The 12,934-nt window shown below is 37.9% G+C and overlaps 1 pseudogene; it reads left to right on the forward strand.

The window, feature by feature from the left end:
• Window positions 1-3,291: 3,291 nt before the first annotated feature.
• LOC149184853 (small ubiquitin-related modifier 1 pseudogene) lies at window positions 3,292-3,617 on the forward strand (annotated as a pseudogene).
• Window positions 3,618-12,934: the final 9,317 nt, after the last annotated feature.

The raw sequence follows: 12,934 nt of genomic DNA on the forward strand, positions 1-12,934 counted from the left end.
CTATTGCATGCATGACATCAGTTAGAACTCATGTGGTTGAGTTCTGTGGAGTTGGATGTAGAGTTGATGGAGTTGTGTTCAGTTTGACTTGGTTAAACTAGTTGTAATTAGTCTAACTGCAAATAGACTAGTGATGAGTGATGTGAATTAATTGATTAAATTAATTCACTAATTATTAACTCATAATGCAACTGAAGAATACATCAGTTAACTCAGTGCATGTACAGTTTAGTGGAGACAGGTGTTAGAGGTTGAGATTGCTATCAGTTGTGACTATAGTTGTGCATGAGATCTTGCACAAGCAATGTATTGAGTATGCCCATGATAATTGCACAACATATGCCCAGTAGAATAGCCCGTGCTCACGCGATTCCCTGTGTGAGTGATTTTTCACAAGGTAAATAGGAGTTTGGATCAGCCATTCATCATTCATTCTCTTGCAGGGTTGTGCAATGGAGGCAGGCAAACAGTGGAGGAGATTTGAGACATCAGATTTGAGCTAGTTTTGTGTGTAACAGGTGGAGATAGTGCTAGATACTTGAGAGGAGTATTGTACTATGTAATGTTACATGTTCTCAATCATTAATATATAGATAGTGTGGGGTTTTCAGCTGTAAGCTTTCCCCGCATTACATACTGTGTTAATGTGTGCATGCTATTGATGTTTCATTGTTTTTGATGCTGCTAAATTGATGATCAACGTAGAGGAGGTTATGCATTATGCATGTATTCCGCAATAGTGTATAATCAGGATAATCTCTGTTGAATATGTGTTTATTATTCAAAATTTCTACAATGATGGCTTACCTATAATTAGTAAAACAATGAAGAGAGTAATCTCCTCAACTCTTATGTTCCCTGTTTATAAAAGAAGTCACTTTCAAAAACCTTCAAATGTTTTCAAAATAATGAAGGAAGATGATCTATGCTATGGTTAGAATAACAACAATTGCCACTCTTGCCTTGCTGGGTAATGTTGGAAAAGAGATGATTATTCAAAATACATTCGCAAAGAAAATGTATCTTCTTGTATGTAATAAAGTTTCTTTCTCTTTTAGTACTATATTGAAACTGCTGCATAAATCTCGACCTATACCAGGTGCTAGCACAAAATAGAGATTGACCAAGATAACAATGAATGAATAGTTACAAAGAAGGTAAACAAATTCCATGCTAAATGGAGTAGATATGAACGTAGAAATGTTGTAGTTGGAACTGCAACCATTTGGAAAGCGTGGTCAGGGCAGCCTTGAAAATAAAATCTACATAATGAATGAGGTTCAAAAGTACTCTCAGCACGCAGAAATTGAAGACATAGTCAAGGTGTCAACACTCAATGGTTATTTTGTTGTGAATATATATATATATATATATTTTGCATAATGTGTGGATCTTGTTGGTGCCTTCTCAAATCTCAATATGAAACTAGAGATAGGGTTGGCTACGACAAAATATAAGGAACAACCCAACTTGCCATTTCGAGGTTCTGAGATTTTCCTGTGACGTGATTTGAAAGCGGTTATCTTCCACTATGGACTAAACCCATAACCACACAGAAAATAAGTCAAGAAGGCTATGATCAGTCTGATAAGTCACAAAAAACTTGATAGTTTGGAAGTTTATAGGTTTGAAATGGGCTTGTTCAAATTTGATTTATGTGGTATTCAAAAAATACATGGCATTGCTAAAAGGAACTACCAGAGTAGCCACTGTGAAACACCTATCAAAACTGCCTTCAATCTTGTCCAAAATATAAAATTACTCCTGACGTGCAACAAAAATATAAACATTCCAAATATTAAAAATAGCCATAGAGGCGGGCACAACATATCAACTACATCATAAACCAAAAGATTATGTTGCAGCCAGTATCAGACCCAAGGTCTACAGATTGTCATTGTTAAGTGGCCCTCCCCACCTGCAATCTTCTATATCATAATATCTGCAGTCTAATGCCCAATTTATGACATTGCCATATAGCCGAATGTTGTTTTGGCTCTTTATTTTTGCACAAATTAAACACATATATCTGCAGTCCTCTAATGCCCAATCCAGTGATTGCGTATACTCAGAAGATATGGAAATTAGCTTATGGAGAACCAATGCATGTAGAGGGTGGCTATTGGACGCCCAAAATGGATGGATCCATAGAATTCATTATTTCTCAAAGCACTGGACTAGAAGAGGTTTAGAAAGGGACCTATAATGCTGAGAAGAAAATTGTGAAGCTTCGAAGAGAAATTGTTGGAAACACATCCAAGGTGAAGGAAATTACACAAGTTTTTGAGCTAAATGGCAGTGAATTAAGGTATGTGATTGAGATGGCTACAACAATAAGTGATTTATAGCCCCATCTTCGCGCATTTCTTAAGAAAATTTAACCCTGAACTTGAACACGTTGTTATAAGAAGCATGGATTATGACGAGAGTGTTGCCCTCCATTGGGAATGAGGTCTTGAAGGCCGTAGTGGCACAGTTCAACGCTGACCAGCTCTTAACCGAGAGGCCAACAGTTTCTGCTCTGATCAGGGAGGCTCTGCTGGATCGCGCCAAATATTTTAACATTTTGTTGAACGACGTAGTCATCATCCATCTGTCATATGGCCCGGAGTTCTCGAGAGCAGTGGAGCAGAATCAGGTGGTGCCACAGAAAGCTGAGAGGTCAAAGTTTTTGGTTTCATTATTATTATGAAGCAGGCAACGTTATATTTCCGAGCTTCGTTACATTATGATAGACTTCTACCTCTGAGCTGCATTGATTACACACCTGGCATCGCTGAAAAATGTTGCAAAGAACGCTGACCGGCCTCTAGAACGCTAAGAACGCTTCCACTGCACTGCAATCCATGCTGCACGATTCATCAATTCTGAAACGGTCTCTACAGAACGCTGCAAATGAAGACTCCGACGATGGCATCATGAAGATTATTCCAATTCGCTAAGACCAGATTTTATCTCAAAGGATTGTTTCTACTTACATTGCTAGAGAAAACCATAGATGTGATAGACACACACGTTATGAGTACATTATGCGCCCAACACATTAATAATTGCAAGTTAATACATAGTCAATGCCACCTACAGAGCCAGTGCGTTATGGCGGAAGGGAATCCGTTATAATTGCAGGCCAGGGGAATCCATTGTAATTGCAGGCCAAGGGAATCTGTTGCTGTGGTATCCATTAGAATTGGTGGCATTATATATCATAGGTAAATGGAGATACAAACCTGAATCTCGGTCGCTGGTTTAAGCAAGTCTGAGTAATTTTCTCAATTTTTTTTTGAACCAACCATGTCTGGTGTTAACAATGGCGAAAACCAGGGTGCTAGTGCGATGAGCGTGGAGGAAGAGAAGAAGCCCACAGACCAGGGTGCACGCATTATTCTCAAGGTAAAGGGCAAGGATGGAAATGAAGTATTCTACAAAATCGAACGTAGTACTCAACTGAGGAAGTTAATGAATGTTTACTGTGATATAGGCGATCCGTTGATTTTAACTCCATAGTTTTTTTATTTGATGGGAGGCGTTTACAAGGGGTGAAAAATCCTGAAGAACTTGAAATGAAAAATGGGGATGATATTGATGCCATGCTTCATCAAATAGGAGGAAGGCGTTAAAGTGGACTGTCAACTGGATGGCAACCTCTTGTCACAACGGTTGGAACTTGGAAATTGTCAGAACTTATTTTGAACTTAGTTTCGGCATGTTATATAAATTTTTATAAGCTTAAATAATGTGCTGAGAGATAATATATATATATATGTGTGTGTCTTTGTATGCAAAACCTTGCAGCTTGATGGCCCCTCTGGCAGTAATAGGTATCCTTGGCACAACTATTGCTGAAACTGGATTTTATGTTGCATGCTCTGTCAAAACAGAGGAATGGAGCATTTCAAGGCTTGAATATGTTCTTCATGCATATTGTTATAATTGTATTCATATTCTAGTTTATTATCACGCCCCAGAAAGCTCGCTCTGAAGATTATAAAGTTTCTTGCAATTCAACCATTTAATTCTGCATTCAATTTTCTACAACAATGCAACGTTGTATTTGAAGGATGGTTCACAGGTGAGTTGAGATTTTTTTTTTTTTTCTTTCGAAGCTTCTGAGGGGAGTCCGCCTTCATATTCACATCGTCACTCACTTTTTTTTCTGCTGACATCATATTCTTTGTATGGACATAATCTCTTTGTTGGCATCTCAAAAGAGATCGAACGTCTTGTAGAGAGAAAATGATGCCCTAGCTTGTGAAATGGTGCCACAATCCCAAAGCTCAATTAATCAATGTATTGTTTTGACTTGAACACTATTGTGAATAAACAAAAGGCACAACTAAATCTGGCTTAGTACAATTGATCCTGGAGGACAAGAGTTTTAAAAAGCATAATGAAGAAAGTAAACACCTTCTAGCCATTGAATTTCCAACATTAGAGTTTATGGTCTAGACAAGCCCTTGTAATTTGCACTTTCTAAGTACATAAAGACTTCGCCAAATCCATTATTCGTTGTTGGTTTCCTACATTGGGTTTGCAAGGTACAAGGCATCAACAACAAAGTTCAATCAAACCATATTTTAAAAACGAATTTAAAAGTATCTAAGTTTTCTTAAATGCAAGTATAGATTTTCAATAATTTTCTTTTTATCCAAGGCAGAAGCCTAATATCTTATTTTCCCAAAGGTTTGAGATAATTTGCAGTTGATTACTTCTTCTTTTACTTCAAATATCTAGGACGTGCAAACTAGTAAGGATTCCAGTCCGTGTGCTTGGCATCACATTTGTTGTATCGTATGATTGGCCTCACTTTATTTGTATGATCTGATTGGTATTACATTCACTGTATGTATGGTATGCTTGGCATCACATCCACTATATGATATGATCTTTGTGGAATCACTATATGGTATTATCCCCATATGGCATCGCATAATTTTATATGAATGTCAGCACAGGCCATTAGTCTTCTTGATACCTTGGACAAAGACATGAATAAGAGAGTGGTACTCATGGCATTTTACTAAGCTGGTGAAGATCATCAATGAAAACTATATCTATTGATGCAGGAGCATTCAGACTTAGCTAGCAATGTAATTGTATGTTCACATGTTGTGGCTAACAAGAGATGAATTTCATTGACCTGAGTGGTCAACAATCAGTTTTAGTAGAGAGGGTTGGATCTTTCGAATTAATCTCTATCTCAATTATTGTAATAATTAGAATATTGTATTATTTTTTTAGAATAGGAGATAAGTTGTTAGTATAGGCGTGTATCAAAGCTTGAGAATAGGGATTTAATGGTTGAGTTGATAAAAATAGAGATTGAGTTGTCAATGCAGTTAGGATAGGATTTGATTCATAAAAGAGGAAAGAATGTAATGACAGGGAGATTAGATGATTGAGAATAGAGTGAGTAAGCAAGAGTTTGATTGAGAGATAGAGTTTTAGATTGAAACAGAGGTTAGACAAACTGTTGTAATCGAGCCGAGAGGGCCAAGACTCTGTAATTTCCATTTTGTTGAATAAATGATTGAAGTGTGGTGTGGACACACTATTTTGGTGCAGAAATGCATTTGTAGCTATGTATCAGCATTCTAGTCCCTCATTGGGTATTAATTTTCGTTTATGTGTTTTATTGTTAATAACTGTCAATTAGCATTAAGGCTTTATTTTGAGATTAAGCTAAACCTCTATTAAACCGTGTTTCTTAAAGTTATTTATTAAGCATGTGGGCAGTATTCTCAAGTGGTAAATGATATCTCGTGCGCCTAAGAAGAGGTAAATGGTATTGTTCCAAGTTCACGCTATTAACCTTAGCGGTCGACACGTAACATAGGAAAACCGCTTTTCTCGCTCACTCTCGATCTGATATTGGTCATGCAAGAATTTGCGCGAGATTGCGCGACAACCGTTTGATTGGACGGGTCACATCAACGGTGGAGATCGTCTAGGTTAGTTGGTGAGCGAACAACGCGATATTCGTCGGATCTGGAGAAGTGAGATCAACGGAGCAGATTGAAGCACTTGATAAAAGAAGAAGTCAACGAGGGATCGACATTGATTGGACAGATAAGCGGGACCCTCAGGGGGAAAATCCACGTACATAATCTGTTTATGTGCAACTGATTGGTTACAAAGTTAACCAATAGTCTAATTCCAGACTACCACCCCATTTCCGTCAACCTCCTACATCATTTTGGTATCAGAGCACAAAGATTAAGTTTTGCTACAGTAAACATGCCACATAGGAGAGAAGGAGGCATAGGTTGGAGGAGACCTGTAGCGAATGCAATTCTGCTGGATGATATTTGAAATCTGCATACAAGGATGGCGACAATGGAGACTGCTCAGAGGAGAGCACCTGATGAAGGAAATGCCAGTGCTGGAGAATAATCTTTTGAGAAAGAAGAAGAGGATGAAAGTGAAGCTGCCAAAGTTATCAAGATATTGGCCAAAGCAAGTGGAAGAACAAAGGTGGAAATACCTTTGTATGACAGGAATCTCAATGTATAATAATTGATGGACTGGATCAGTTCATTAGACAAGTATTTTGACTATGAGGAGGAGGTTGACGACAAAAAGAAGGTGAAATTTGCAGTTACCAGATTGAAGGGTCATGCAGCTATCTGGTGGGATGAATTGAAAACATCCAGCGCAAAAAAAGGGAAGTCCAAGATCAAATAATGGGATAAAATGGTAAGTAGATTGAAAGCCAAATTTATGCCAAAAGATTATCGGTTAAATCTTTTTAGACAGTTACAAAATTTGAGGCAAAAAGAAATGTCTATCAAAGAATACATAAAAGAGTTTTATAAGCTGAGATTAGAACAGGACATGCAGAGGATGATGAAGAGAAGGTAGCAAGATATATCAATGGGTTGAGGTATGACATACAGGATGAAATCAACTTGCTGAGTTTGAAGACAATTGAAGATGTCTATCAAGTAGGTTTGAAGGCAGAAGAGAAGATGTTGAGAAAGAAAAATCAGAGGAATAGAGAGAAGTTTAGCAAGAGGTAGAGGAACTACCATATCAAGATTTCAGCGCCCTTAGGGCAAAGCAAGAAGTTCAAGTAGTAGACCACCACAGAGAGGAGAATTTAGTAGAGGAAGATTTGCACCCAGAGGAAGAGGCCGAGGAAGAGAAATTTGGTGTTACACATGTGGAGAATGGGGACATGGATCATGGGACTGTCCTCATAATAAAGTAACAAATCAGAGGAATGTGAATGTGGCTGAGGCAAGGGAAGAGAAACCTCAAATTTCAAACAAGGAAGAATCACCTGAAGTAGGAGAATCCTTGTTGTTGAAAAGGGTATTGCTTAAGGTAGAGAAAGAGACAAGAGAACTAGCTCAGAGAAAGAGTTTATTCAGAACTACATGCAAGTCCAAAGGAAAATGCTGTAAAGTGATAATTGATAGTGGAAGCACTAATAACCTTGTTTCTACAGAAATGGTGGAAAAGTTAGGACTAGTGAAAACAGTACACCCTACTCCTTACAAAGTATCATGGCTGCAAAAAGGACATCAACTTATTGTGACAGAACAATGCAAGGTAGAGATATAGATTGGTACTTATAAGGATGTGATATTGTGTGATGTAATGCTAATGGATGTATGCCATGTGTTGCTACGAAGACCTTGGAAGTTTGATCAGAAAGCTATTCATGATGGGAGAAGAAATACTTACACTCTGGAGAAGGACGGAAATAAACACACACTGCTGCTATTGAAGGATGAAGCAGGCAAAGAAGCATCTGGAAACAATGATGAGTGGGAAAGAATTGTTGCAAGAAGTCAAGAAGGATGAACAAATGCATCTGGCTGTCATAAGGAGACCTAAGGTAATTTTAACTTCCACAAACTTAGATGATTTCTCCGAAGAAATCAAAACTCTATTGAATGATTTTGTTGATATTATTGTGGATGAGTTGCCAAATGCAATACCACCCATCAGGAGTATTAGTCATCATATTGATCTAATACCTGGAGCAAGTTTGCCAAACAAATCAGCGTGCAGGTTAACTCCTCAAGAAAATGCAGAAGTTGGAAGACAAGTACAGGAACTGATGGATAAGGGATTAATCATAGAGAGTCTTATTCCATATGTTGTACCAACAATACTCAGTCCAAATAAAGGTGGTGAATGGTGTATGTGTACAGATTCCAGAGCCATAAACAAGATTACTATCAGGTATAGATTTCATTTACTATGCATGGATGATTTGATGGATTGTTTAAGTGGGTCAAAGTATTTTTCTAAAATAGATCTGAAGAGTGGATATCATCAAATAAGGATTAAAGAGGGAGATGAATGGAAGACTGCATTTAAAACAAATAGTGGGTTTAATGAATGGTTAGTGATGCCTTTTGGACTCACTAATGCACCTATCACATTCATGAGATTAATTAATGAAGTCTTGAAGGAATATGCAGGAAAGTTTGTCATTGTTTATTTTGATGATATTATAGTTTTCAGTAGAAGCAAAGAAGAACACCTGGAGCATCTTAAGTTGGTTTTAAGAACTCTGCAGAAAGAGAAACTGTTGATAAATCTGAAGAAATGTAGTTTCATGAAAGAAGAATTAATCTATTTGGGATTTGTAGTTTCTAAAGAAGGTTTGAAAATGGATCCAGAGAAAGTCCAAGAAATTTGGAACTGGCCTACTCCAAGAAACATATTTGAGTTAAGAAGCTTTCATGGTCTTGCAAGTTTTTATAGAAAATTTATCAGAAGTTCTAGTCAGATGTGTGCCAAATTATTGAAACAATCAAAGAGACTAATCAGCCATTCAAGCAGACAGAAGCAGCAAACTGAAATTTTAAGTTGTTGAAGAAGAAAATTACAGAGAAACCAGTTTTAGCTTTACCTGATTTTGGGAAAGTTTTCCAAGTTGAAACTGATGCTAGTGGAGTTGCAATTGGAGCAGTTTTGAGTCAGGAACAGAGACCAATAGCCTACTTTAGTGAGAAACTAAATGAAGCTAAGAAGAAGTATTCTTCTTATGATAAATAATTTTATGCTATTGTGCAAGTTTAAAAAAAATGGAGACATTATTTGCTACCAAAAGAGTTTGTATTATATTCTGACAATCATGCATTACAGTTCATAAACAACCAGCCAAAATTGAACTAGAAACATGCCAAGTGGGTAGAGTTTTTACAGAGTTTTACTTTTGTGATAAAACACACAAGTGGTAAGTTGAACAAAGTTTCTGATGCTTTGAGCAGGGTAAATTTCATTGTACAAGAATTAAGAGTTGGTGTTGTAGGATTTGAAGAAATTGTTGATATGTATAAAGATGATGCATAATTAAAAGATATTTATGTAGTTGTACAAAATCCAATAGTTCATAATAGAAGTCAGTGGTTAGATTATCTTATCCAAGGAGGTTTATTGTTTAAAAGTAACAAATTTTGCATTCCCAAATATTCTATGAGGGAAAACATAATCAAGGAGAAACACAGTGGAGGATTATTTGGTCACTTTGGACAAGACAAAACCTTCGCTGAGGTAAATGCTTTTTACTATTGGCCAAAGATGCAAACTGATGTTAATAAATTTGTTGAGAAGTGCAGAATTTGTCAGCATGCTAAAGGGAGAAGCCAAAATACAGGATTGCACTAGCCATTGTCAATACCAGACTGACCATGGGATGCAATTCATATGAAATTTGTTTTGGGGTTACCTAGAACTCAAAGAGGGAATGATTCCATTTGTGTTGTGGTAGATAGATTTTCCAAAATGGAACATTTCATTGCATGTAAAAAGACTAGTGATGTGACACATATTGCTAATCTATTTTTTTTAGAGGTTGTAAGGTTACTTGGATTTCCTGTAAGTATTGTGTCTGGTAGGGATACAAAATTTGTTGGGCATTTCTGGAGAACTCTTTGGAAGAAACTAGGTGCCAACCTTAGTTTCAATTCAGCATACCATCCTCAAACAGATGGACAGACCGAAGTGGTAACAGAAGCTTGGGAAACATATTGAGAAGTTTAGCGCATAACAATCCTAAGCAGTGAGATTTAGCACTTTCTCAAGCTGAGTTTTCTTATAATGACACTCCAAACCGAAGTACTGGGATGAGTCCATTTCAGATTGTTTTTGGAATGAATCCAAGAGGTGTGTATGAACTCAGAAATTTGGGTAAACAGGAGACAAGAAGTGCAAAAGCTGAAGAGTTTGTAGAGCAGATGCAGAGACTACAAGAAGATGTCAAAGATAGATTGCAGGAAAGCAGTGGAAAATACAAATAGAGAGCTGATATGAAGAGGAGAGAAAAAAAATTCCAAGTGGGAGATCTAGTGATGGTATACTTGAGAAAAGAAAGATTTCCTGTTGGGACTTACAATAAACTAAAGATGAAAAAGATAGGACCATGCAAAATTGTGAGGAAGTTTTCAACTAATGCTTGTCAGGCGGAAAGAGTCGATAGTGCGGACACAAATCAACCTCCCTAGGAGCCTAAGACTCTCTAGTGACAAACAAGACAAACAAGAGCAATCCTTCTCTAAACATGCATTTACTATATAAGAAATCAAGTGTTTAGATCCTACCTGTAGTCCAACGCTGTTGTAGCAGTCCAGCTCCGCGGATCCGGATGAGCTCCTCCTTCACTTTGAAACCTGCATCCACTAACAATCAAACGATTAAATAGCACTTGATAACCTCATAAGATAAAACATATTTAACATATAGACCAAGGAGTATATGAAACAACTCATAAACAACAAGTTATTGAGAAGAATGGACTCATTTGCATTAATAGGAAACAAAAGGAACAATTACAACCTGAGCCTTGGTGTTGTGCAAGTCCCTCCCAGGGTCCATCAAGAGTTCTCCTTTACTTTGACAAAGCTCACCCACTTCCAAATAGAACAAGCAAAGATGACAATCTCTCCTCACAAGCTTCTAAATGGGAGTCCTAATTCCTGCAGCATCTACCCTTAGAAATGTTTAGCTTTCAACCTCCCCTCCTTCTGGCCCAATGCCTGTATTTATAGTGCTCAAGAGGAAGTTAATCAGGTCCACCATCAATGGGATAATCCCCTCTTTGGATGGGATAGCTCCCTTATTGATGGGATAAGTTCCTTTTTGGTAGGGGTACATGAACCATCTGGAGGCGCTCAATACACGTCGAACAACCTTCTAAAATGCTCTAGAAATGACCACAAGTAACTTTTTAAAGATGAAACTTGTGCATTTTGACCTTTACAGGGGGACGCACCTGCCCCTTTACATACAGAGCGTCCAAGGACGCAGCTTTTGTGAACATTGGGTGCGTACCCGCAGGTAAGGTTGAGAGAACCTGCGTACCCAGAGATAAATACATTTATAAAGACTTTCTCTCTTTTTGGAGTTTGACATGGAGAGCAGAGGCATAAGACTTGCCTAAGAGGATAGCATGACTGTTGATAGAGCCATACTAACTGTAAATAGCTATGGTGACATTTTTTAGTGTAACAGATTGCCCCCTAAAGTGCGAAGCCTGTAATAGATTAGGGTTTTGTATTATCTAGGAAGGGTGAAGCGCTTTATCATTTCAAGGATTATCTTGTGGAGAGCCTGGTTAGAACCTGCAATTTTCAACACAAAATACATGTATAAGATTATATCATCACTGAGGTAGGCATTCCCATACTCAGATTAAAACTTTAACTAACAGACTAACTACTCTGATACAGGAATGATCTTGCAGTACATCATAATCATAGACTTTTGTAGACACAGTATGGGCGCAGCCATCTGTTTATGATTAGTCTACTTAGATAATGAATACAAAACTCCTCGCAGCCTGGATGGTGGAAACTAGATCCAGGGTCTTCATTTCTACTTCCCGAATTGGTACGATTCTAGCCATGCGAATAAATGAGTTGATGTCGAACATGGTAGAAACCACTTGATTACCAGTCGATGATGTAAACTGTTAACAAGCGTGAGAGAGACCACCAGTAATGTCAATGGTTCTCAAAGTACCCAGTACAATCCATGAGATGTGAATGAATGAGTTGATGTCGAACATTTCACGGAATCCTTCGATCGAAAGTCAATGATGTAAACTGACGTCAAAGGCGAGGAACCTGCCATTGATGCATGCAGACTTCAAGGTACTGACGATTTCTAAGTCATCTCTCTAGATAATGTGCTGATGTCGATAGAAAGTGACCCGTTGCAGGCAAGCCCGCAACACGAAATCATTGTTCAAGTTGAAGAAATGTTGTTGTAAGGACTGACTCAGGGATGGTCAAATGGATGACAAGTATTTTGCAGATGAAAGTTTTGTTTGCAGACCTCTTGAACACATAACGACACGACAGATGGCTTGGTGATGAATAACTCAAAGTTAATCCCCGGAACCCGGCTGAAGACTTTCAAAGTGGTTTGATCAACTGTGAGGTAAAGGATTTCCCAACCCAGGTGAATGAAAAGTGTCGTGTTCAAGAGTGGTAATAAAGTTTCTTCTGAGACAAAGGATAACAAATAGGCTCATTCTTCTCTCTTTTCCCCCACCATTTCTGGCAAGTACCTCTTTATTTTTAACAAGCTTGAGGAGGATAACATATGCTTGATTATAAGCTCATCCTTCGGATGAGTCCAACCTAGTTTTGATTCGAACCCTAGGAAGGAGTGGTTCGTTCCTGTTTGTAATTGAACAAGTCCTTTACTGTGAAATGTTTAACGAGCCCAGTATAGGAGAAACTCGGCATTTTTCAATTTTAGAGAGTCTGAAAAACTTAAGAAGACTCTAGGTTGAACTTTTTCGTAGATTTGTGTCCCTCAAGCCCGAAAAAGTATAAAATAATACCTGGGGGAACCGCTTGATCTTGCGACCAAGGAGTACTTTCATAATTAGTGCCACTGACCTGAAAAGTAAAAAGCGATCAAGGACACGTCGTTTTATTTCCAGTATCGAGTTTGAAACGACAAAAACCCG

Source organism: Pinus tabuliformis, chromosome 3_2, assembly GCF_031772625.1.
Source record: "Pinus tabuliformis cultivar Carrire ecotype Pingquan chromosome 3_2, CPIR1, whole genome shotgun sequence".
Lineage (NCBI taxonomy): Eukaryota > Viridiplantae > Streptophyta > Pinopsida > Pinales > Pinaceae > Pinus > Pinus tabuliformis.